The sequence below is a fragment of the Cherax quadricarinatus genome, chromosome 16 (genome assembly GCF_038502225.1).
Source record: "Cherax quadricarinatus isolate ZL_2023a chromosome 16, ASM3850222v1, whole genome shotgun sequence".
Lineage (NCBI taxonomy): Eukaryota > Metazoa > Arthropoda > Malacostraca > Decapoda > Parastacidae > Cherax > Cherax quadricarinatus.
In genome coordinates, this window is record NC_091307.1 from 9,798,071 (window position 1) to 9,807,870 (window position 9,800).

General features: G+C 46.4%; 1 protein-coding gene across 1 annotated transcript in view; it reads right to left on the bottom strand.

Annotated features, from left to right (window-relative positions):
* LOC128688862 (gastric triacylglycerol lipase) overlaps positions 1–9,188 on the bottom strand; it is a 67,726-nt gene extending 58,538 nt beyond the window's left edge. Inside the window, exon 1 of the mRNA XM_053776875.2 lies at positions 9,160–9,188. The gene's annotated coding sequence lies outside the window, so the exon portion shown is untranslated. The remainder of the gene's footprint in view (positions 1–9,159) is intronic.
* Between the last annotated feature and the right edge of the window lie 612 nt (positions 9,189–9,800).

The window sequence follows — 9,800 nt, forward strand, 5'->3', positions numbered from 1 at the left end:
CTACTAGGTCACTCTCCCTGAGCCGTGAGCTTTATCATACCTCTGCTTAAAGCTATGTATGGATCCTGCCTCCACTATATCGCTTCCCCAAACTATTCCACTTACTGACTACTCTGTGGCTGAAGAAATACTTCCTAACATCCCTGTGATTCATCTGTGTCTTCAGCTTCCAACTGTGTCCCCTTGTTACTGTGTCCAATCTCTGGAACATCCTGTCTTTGTCCACCTTGTCAATTCCTCTCAGTATTTTGTATGTCGTTATCATGACCCCCTATCTCTCCTGTCCTCCAGTGTCGTCAGGTTGATTTCCCTTAACCTCTCCTCGTAGGACATACCTCTTAGCTCTGGGACTAGTCTTGTTGCAAACCTTTGCACTTTCTCTAGTTTCTTCACGTGCTTGGCTAGGTGTGGGTTCCAAACTGGTGCCGCATACTCCAATATGGGCCTAACATACACGGTGTACAGGGTCCTGAATGATTCCTTATTAAGATGTCGGAATGCTGTTCTGAGGTTTGCTAGGCGCCCATATGCTGCAGCAGTTATTTGGTTGATGTGCGCTTCAGGAGATGTGCCTGGTGTTATACTCACCCCAAGATCTTTTTCCTTGAGTGAGGTTTGTAGTCTCTGACCCCCTAGACTGTACTCCGTCTGCGGCCTTCTTTGCCCTTCCCCAATCTTCATGACTTTGCACTTGGTGGGATTGAACTCCAGGAGCCAATTGCTGTGTGTGTGTGTGTGTGTGTGTGTGTGTGTGTGTGTGTGTGTGTGTGTGTGTGTGTGTGTGTGTGTCTGTGTCTGTCTGTGTGTGTGTGTGTGTGTGTGTGTGTGTGTGTGTGTGTGTGTGTGTGTGTGTGTGTGTGTGTGTGTGTGTGTGTGTGTGTGTGTGTGTGTGTGTGTGTCTATCTGTCTGTCTTACAGCTTTTAAGACTTATTCTTTTATACAGTTGACATTATATACCGTAAATACTATACTTGTGCACCCTCCGAAGGAAGAGGAGGAGGTACCTTGATGCTAATAAAGTTCTTGATACAAGGAATTTATGCTGTCCTCCCTCGGATCTAACCTATCACTGGTCAATTTTTTTTTTTTGAAAAGTTGTATGCTTCTTAAATGAGATTAGTTAATTCTTATGTATTTTCAAAATAATAGTCTATAAGCAGGTTCGTAATCTCTGATTCCAAAGAACAAGTATATAAACTCTACAGATAATGACTGATAACGAGTCACTATTGAGGAGTCATTTAGGGCTAAGGTTAAAGATGAGGCAGATTCTAACCTAAAGAACATGGTACAAATTGTCCAAAATTAATATGGACGATAAAACTAATAATGTAAAGTAAAAGGACACAAGTGCAACTAATGTGACTTTGTGACTTTGACAAAGCTCCTGGAGAGCGAAACGTTGCCACAATAAAATGTCACATTAGTTGCACTTGTGTCCTTTTACTTTACATATTGTCGGTAATTCTATCAACATATATAAAAAATTAATAATATTAATAACAACAATAATTGTGTCCAAAATAAAATTGAAATAAATTAAGAGACCATCTCTACTGGGTGTAATACATGCTAACTGACGTAACAGAATGGAACATCTTTATTCGTTAATTATAATCATGGGGAAGGAGTGCTACACCTGTACGGGTCATACGTCTGGATGAACAGCAGGAAATCAGGTTTTATTCAAGGCAGGGAAGATCAGGTTCAATTCCAGCATCAAGGAACCTCCCTTGACGGGATTTATTCGCAACGGCCAGGGTTTCTAGTCAGGGAAAACAGATCAGACTGAAAAGGTCCAAACAGCTATAAAATGACTCCCAAAGCTATACAAAATGTGTTATAATAAAAGGCTGCTGCTGCTTTTGCTGCCAGAGAAGCGCTCTGGGAAACAGCAGCAGCAGCTACTGGTTGAACAGTGCTACGATAAGCAGTAATAGCTGCTGCTGCTGGTAGAAGTACTATGAAAAGCAGTAATAGCTGCTGCTGGTAGACAAGTGATATTAAGACAAGCAGCTGTTATAGGGAGAACATGTGATGTAGTCCAGCTGGGCTTGTGAGGTCTCTGGGGAGACCTAATTTAACCAATTATGTGGTCACACTTTGCCAAGGCAAGGTGTGACCATATAATTGGTTAAATTAGGTCTCCCCAGAGACCTCACAAGCCCAGCTGGACTACATCACAAACAGGGCTATGTCAAACAGTAACAGCTACTGTAAGAGACGTGAAAAAAAATCAGCAGCAGCTACTGGAAAAAGCAGCGCTACGAATAGCATTACTATAATCAAGGGGAAGCGCTAAACCCGTAGGGTTATACAGCGCCTGTGGGGGGAGGATGTGGAAGGTATTCAGACTTAATTCAGGGAACTGGAGCACAGATCCAATTCCCTAGATCATGAGCCCCTCACCAGCGTAAAGGAACCTTCCTTGAGGGGAAAACGAATAGCAGCGGTTGCTACTGGAAGAGCAGCGTTATGAAAAATCATAAGGATTGGCAGTCACGTCTATTAAGAAGAGCAGCGTTATGAAAAATCATAAGGATTGGCAGTCACGTCTATTAAGAAGAGCAGCGTTATGAGAAACACTTGCCGCTAGTTGGAGGGAAGTTTTATAATTTAGAGAAAGCGGAGACCAAAAGGTCATGTAGTGATCTGTGTAATGAGAATTATATATTCAAGTGAACCACACACAACAAACTTAAGCTCCCTCTTTACATAAGCAAAATGCTCACATTTACTCGGTAAAATAAATACAACTACATGTGATGAAATTTCAAAGTGTGGTGGACACTTTTCGATGAACTGAGGAACCCCACATGGAGAGTGTAGAAAGACTGCTGAAGATGCTCTCATACGGAGATCAAAATATACACTACTTCTCTATAATGTTTCTGTCTTTATGTGGGCTTCCTCAAATCACTAGATGTGTGGTATATGAATGGTATACAATACCGAAAAGATGCATCAGATTCTTCACTAGATCAGTTTTGGTCGCTGCATGATCCGAGGAAGGTATCCTTGTATCCCTTTAAACCCTGCTTTAAAACCTCAATGCACGCAAAAGAATAGTACCGAGTGCAGTATAAGTTTCTAATACAGTTAAATACCATTGTTGAAGATTTAAAGCCAATCAGAAAGGAGATTCACCAATTATCGCATGGAAATTGCTATCCCAGTTTCAATAAAAAAATGGCAAATTTGCCTAGAAGGCGTAAAACAATTCAAACTTTCTACTAAGATAAAACCAGCATTTAAATTTAATGCTGATCAAAAGAGGTATTTTCCAATTATCACAAATCTCAAAACACACTAGCGCTTTCAAAGACGCTCAAAAGTTCTATTCTTAAGTTTTAGGCGTCTATAAGGCATTGGTCTATGTAAAATTGACCAGAGCGTACCTACACATGCCAATAGTTGCAGGAACAGTAGAGATGTGAAGACGATGTAATCAGTCCATCGCCCTTGAAGTCGGTATTGTATACCATTTTGATGTTCATCTTGTCAGACACTGCAACACATGGCCTCTTGGTACAGTAAACATCTTGGACAACCCTTTCAAGTGAGAACTGTTGGATCTGAGAGGGACCTGACCTCTCAGTGGCTACATTCTCACTACTACTACTACTCTGCACCTCTCCTTCCGACAGTAATTTAAGTCTCCGCACTGTCGCTTTATCTTCAGTTAGTTCCTGACTATGGAACTGAACTTCTCCAGGCTGAGGGGCTGACAACCTCAAATTCTACGACTTCAAGGGCGATGGACTGATTACATCGTCTTCACATCTCTACTGTTCCTGCCTACTTTCTGTATTCGACTGAAGAAGCCTACTGTGTAGGCGAAACGTTTCGGAATAAAGTTGCCTAACTGTTGCCTATGTGTCTTATCTACTAAAATGTATATGTTTAAAATGTATATATAATGCATATAAAATACTTTCGAAGTCTCTCCTGACATGGGTCTTCGATATATGAAATGTCAAACAGTTATCTTCGATTAACACGAGTTGACTTACTGTGACTATATGCTCTTGGTTAAGACTCCATTGGTGCACCCAGATTAAGTTTCCCATCCCTTTTAAAAAAATGGTCACATTATTGTTTTCTAATTACATGCCGCAATTCAGGCAGAGCACCAGTCATCAGCGTTTATGCAAAATCAACGTTTGTTTAATGAATTTTAATACAGTAATTAAGAAAATCTGTTTTCATTCTACATGAACATCCTCGTGCACGTTATATTAAAGCGGTTCCTATATTAATGTCACTGAATAATGAGTCGATTTTCCAGCAAAATCATGATTGGAAGATTCAGTATTACTAGTAATATTTTGATGACAAAAATATAAATACATATCTTATTTCAAATTTACGAGAAAGCAACGAGCAGAGCTCTGAGGTACAGAGCACGATGAAAGAATCTGACGTTAAAACGCTCAAACACTTGTAGGTGCAGTATTCTTAATAGCCACAACAAATGCAGTCAAAATTGGCAACAAAATTTTGTAACTCATTAACGGATAAAGTGGTAAAGAACTATACTAAACTCTCTTCATGTGTCAGATAAGCAACAGTACTGTAGAAATGAACTGTTTCCGTACATAATAGATAAGTTATAAAACCTCTCAACATAGCACATAATGACTCACGAACTCATAATGACACGACTGCAAACAAACCATACCACGGGCGGGTTCTATCCCGCCCGCGGTATGGTTTTTTTTATAGCACATTAATCTACAATTATGTACACTTATTTCCTTTACACAAGAGAATGCACAATGATAGAAGTGTTATGATACATGAAGATTTCTTGATCCAAGGATTTGGAGCTACTGTCCCCCTTTGATAAAAACCTGATTACCTCCCATTCCCCGGCCGTTTCCCTATGCTAATATGTTCCAATTATTAAAATAATCCCTGGCTGGGATGATTGCAACGAAGGCATGTCAACAGTGGTGTAATCATTATAACCAATTTCAGTGATAAACGTTGTGCTGTACACACTTCACAACTCAAGACCCGAGTCCATGCCACTAATTCAATGCATTTTAAAATATTTTAAATGTCGTTAATATTATGCCCCATGTGATCCTTACAATTGCACTGATAAGAAAACCATTTTTTGTTTTATAAAAGTGCCAAAAATCCTTAAAAAGACCTGCTACATAACAAGGGGCTTTCTAGTTTATACATATTAATGTCAATTATACACTTTACTCTTCTATATAGAAAGTGTTTCCTTTGTGACAAAGCACGTAGAACCAAAGAGATGAAAAACGAGGAAACTTTGTAATAACGTGTATTGCTGCCACAATTTTATTTCAGGGGGGGAGCTAGGATTTCATTTTGGGAGACTAACAAGATGCTCAACAAAATAAAAGAAAGTGTCGTTAAAACCCTACGATTTTCAGTAGTATGTGAAACTAAACTATTGTGCTTTTGTGGACACCGGTAATTATAAAACTGAAAATTAGTCGTTAACTGAAAAACATTTGCCTCTAGGTTGAGGGGAAGAAATTTAACCCCCACCCCCTGGGGCTTAGATGGGGGTATACATGCCCTTGGGGGTATGGGACGCTCTCTCAATTAAAAAAAAAAGCTGCTAGATTAAAATACACTATCACCTGTTCTGTTGTTAGCTACTGACATCTTTTGACTGGTATTGGTAAGTAAGTTTATTCAGGTATACACAAATACAGTTACACAGAATTATCATACATAGCAGCATATGTGTAGAGAACCTAGGATAACCCAAAAAAAAGTCAGACAGTGACTTATTTCCATTGGGGTCCTTTCACCTTATTATTATAATAAAAAGGTTATATTTTCTTATTATTCTACAATGAAGATAACATCTTATCATACTAAAAAGACTATCTACTACACGAGGGTCATTAAGACTATCTACAAACGAGGGTCATTACTAGGAATAAGGTAGTGGTGATTTCCAGTCTGGCGAAAGGGTATGGGGATATTAGGTAATACACTGTGGGGTCTGCAATCGTAAAAAGATTAAAAAAAAATACCGTTGTAAAACTTTCAAAAATAACGAGCAGAACTCGAGGCAGCGGGCCCAGGAGCTCCCACTCACACCACAGTAAATTCAACTAATTAATTACCATGTTTATTCACATTACTAAATACATAATACCAACTTTACATACTGTATTTACGAGTAGAATGATGAATAGTAATAATGAAGTGGTAACTGAAGACCAGAGTTGCGTGGACGACCCAGGAGACACCCCAACACTCGCGTGGACGACCCAGGAGACACCCCAACACTCGCGTGGACGACCCAGGAGACACCCCAACACTCGCGTGGACGACCCAGGAGACACCCCAACACTCGCGTGGACGACCCAGGAGACACCCCAACACTCGCGTGGACGACCCAGGAGACACCCCAACGCTCGCGTGGACGACCCAGGAAACACCCCAACGCTCGCGTGGACGACCCAGGAGACACCCCAACGCTCGCGTGGACGACCCAGGAGACACCCCAACGCTCGCGTGGACGACCCAGGAGACACCCCAACACTCGCGTGGACGACCCAGGAGACACCCCAACACTCGCGTGGACGACCCAGGAGACACCCCAACACTCGCGTGGACGACCCAGGAGACACCCCAACACTCGCGTGGACGACCCAGGAGACACCCCAACACTCGCGTGGACGACCCAGGAGACACCCCAACACTCGCGTGGACGACCCAGGAGACACCCCAACACTCGCGTGGACGACCCAGGAGACACCCCAACACTCGCGTGGACGACCCAGGAGACACCCCAACACTCGCGTGGACGACCCAGGAGACACCCCAACACTCGCGTGGACGACCCAGGAGACACCCCAACACTCGCGTGGACGACCCAGGAGACACCCCAACACTCGCGTGGACGACCCAGGAGACACCCCAACACTCGCGTGGACGACCCAGGAGACACCCCAACACTCGCGTGGACGACCCAGGAGACACCCCAACACTCGCGTGGACGACCCAGGAGACACCCCAACACTCGCGTGGACGACCCAGGAGACACCCCAACACTCGCGTGGACGACCCAGGAGACACCCCAACACTCGCGTGGACGACCCAGGAGACACCCCAACACTCGCGTGGACGACCCAGGAGACACCCCAACACTCGCGTGGACGACCCAGGAGACACCCCAACACTCGCGTGGACGACCCAGGAGACACCCCAACACTCGCGTGGACGACCCAGGAGACACCCCAACACTCGCGTGGACGACCCAGGAGACACCCCAACACTCGCGTGGACGACCCAGGAGACACCCCAACACTCGCGTGGACGACCCAGGAGACACCCCAACACTCGCGTGGACGACCCAGGAGACACCCCAACACTCGCGTGGACGACCCAGGAGACACCCCAACACTCGCGTGGACGACCCAGGAGACACCCCAACACTCGCGTGGACGACCCAGGAGACACCCCAACACTCGCGTGGACGACCCAGGAGACACCCCAACACTCGCGTGGACGACCCAGGAGACACCCCAACACTCGCGTGGACGACCCAGGAGACACCCCAACACTCGCGTGGACGACCCAGGAGACACCCCAACACTCGTGTGGACGACCCAGGAGACACCCCAACACTCGCGTGGACGACCCAGGAGACACCCCAACACTCGCGTGGACGACCCAGGAGACACCCCAACACTCGCGTGGACGACCCAGGAGACACCCCAACACTCGCGTGGACGACCCAGGAGACACTCCAACACTCGCGTGGACGACCCAGGAGACACCCCAACACGCGTGGACGACCCAGGAGACACCCCAACACGCGTGGACGACCCAGGAGACACCCCAACACTCGCGTGGACGACCCAGGAGACACCCCAACACTCGCGTGGACGACCCAGGAGACACCCCAACACTCGCGTGGACCCAGGAGACACCCCAACACGCGTGGACGACCCAGGAGACACCCCAACACTCGCGTGGACGACCCAGGAGACACCCCACCACTCGTGTTCTAGACCGGAGACACACCCACACTCGCGTGGACGACCCAGGAGACACCCCAACACTCGCGTGGACGACCCAGGAGACACCCCAACACTCGCGTGGACGACCCAGGAGACACCCCAACACGCGTGGACGACCCAGGAAACACTCGCGTGGACGACCCAGGAGACAACACTCGCGTGGACGACCCAGGAGACAACACTCGCGTGGACGACCCAGGAGACACCCCAACACTCGCGTGGACGATCCAGGAGACACCCCAACACTCGCGTGGACGACCCAGGAGACACCCCAACACTCGCGTGGACGATCCAGGAGACACCGCAACACTCGCGTGGACGACCCAGGAGACACCGCAACACTAGCGTGGACGACCCAAGCGACACCGTAACACTAGCGTGGACGGCCCAGAAGACACCATAACACTCGCGTGGACGACCCAAGAGACACCTTAACTTGCGTGGACGACACCCTAACACTTGCGTGGACGACACCTTAACATCTGTGTGGACGACCCAGCAGACACCTTAACACCTGTGTGGACGACTCAGCATACACCTTAACACCTGTGTGGACGACCCAGCAGACACCTTAACACCTGTGTGGACGACCCAGCAGACACCTTAACACCTGTGTGGACGACCCAGCAGACACCTTAACACCTGTGTGGACGACCCAGCAGACACCTGTGTGGACGACCCAGCAGACACCTTAACACCTGTGTGGACGACCCAGCAGACACCTTAACACCCGTGTGGACGACCCAGCAGACACCTTAACACCCGTGTGGACGACCCAGCAGACACCTTAACACCTGTGTGGACGACCCAGCAGACACCTGTGTGGACGACCCAGCAGACACCTGTGTGGACGACCCAGCAGACACCTGTGTGGACGACCCAGCAGACACCTGTGTGGACGACCCAGCAGACACCTTAACACCTGTGTGGACGACCCAGCAGACACCTTAACACCTGTGTGGACGACCCAGCAGACACCTTAACACCTGTGTGGACGACCCAGCAGACACCTTAACACCTGTGGACGACCCAGCAGACACCTTAACACCTGTGTGGACGACCCAGCAGACACCTGTGTGGACGACCCAAAAGACACCGTAATCAACACTTGCGTGGGAGATACCTAAAACGCACCTTAACACAACAATCTCTCAAGTCTTACTAAAATTTCTCTCTCCCTGTACAGAAGTTGGTGGAACTAGTGTCATACTCCTATCTTTCTCGAATTCAATAATTACGCTCACACAGCTTGTGATAATGTTATACAACCATTTCAATAAGTATGTTTATTATGGATTTTTTAACGGAAGTTGCGCCTGAGAGTTTACTTTGTAATTATCACAATAATCATGCGGCTGGTAGCGCAGTTAGCATGGCAACGCAAAAAAAATTATTTTTATAATTTGTCGCCTTTATTTATTGATGCATTTTAATATACTTTATCATATATTCCTTATCGTTAGGGGATTTTTACATTTAAAATGTAAATCGCATAAAATTTGCAAAACAGCACAAATTTTGAATTGTGAAGGAAAACGTGAACGGGAGAATATTTTAATACATTCAATAATTGTACTACCTGGAGAGAGTTTCGGGGGTCAGCGCCCCCGCGGCTCGGTCTGAGACCAGGCCTCGTGGTGGATCAGGGCTGTTACTGCTGGTAGCATGCAAGCTGACGTACGAACCACAGCCTGGCTGGTCAGGTACTGACTTTAGGTGCCTGTCCAGTGCCTTCTTGAAGAAGTCAGGGGTCTATTGGCAATCCCCCTTAGGTA